Below are 296 nucleotides of genomic sequence, written 5' to 3'. Positions count from 1 at the left end.
GTTAGTATGACATAAATATAGGACAGTTACCACTAAGCCATTGAATCTTTCTTGGACACATATACAAGAATCACAAACTCTTATGTACAGTTACAATAATATGAATTCAACCTTCTAGACTCCGATACTTTGTTTTGTAAAAAAAAAATAAGTAAGTGACTAAGCTAATATATTCTTTGAAAGTGTGAGAACATTGACAAATATGAAAAAGCATAGATAAAATGAAAAAACAATGCAAAAGAAAGGATCGAACCCGGGTTAGTATGACATAAATATATGGCAGTTACCACTAAGCC

Source organism: Brassica oleracea, chromosome C2, assembly GCF_000695525.1.
Source record: "Brassica oleracea var. oleracea cultivar TO1000 chromosome C2, BOL, whole genome shotgun sequence".
In the NCBI taxonomy this organism is placed as follows: domain Eukaryota; kingdom Viridiplantae; phylum Streptophyta; class Magnoliopsida; order Brassicales; family Brassicaceae; genus Brassica; species Brassica oleracea.
This window is presented reverse-complemented; position numbering follows the sequence as displayed.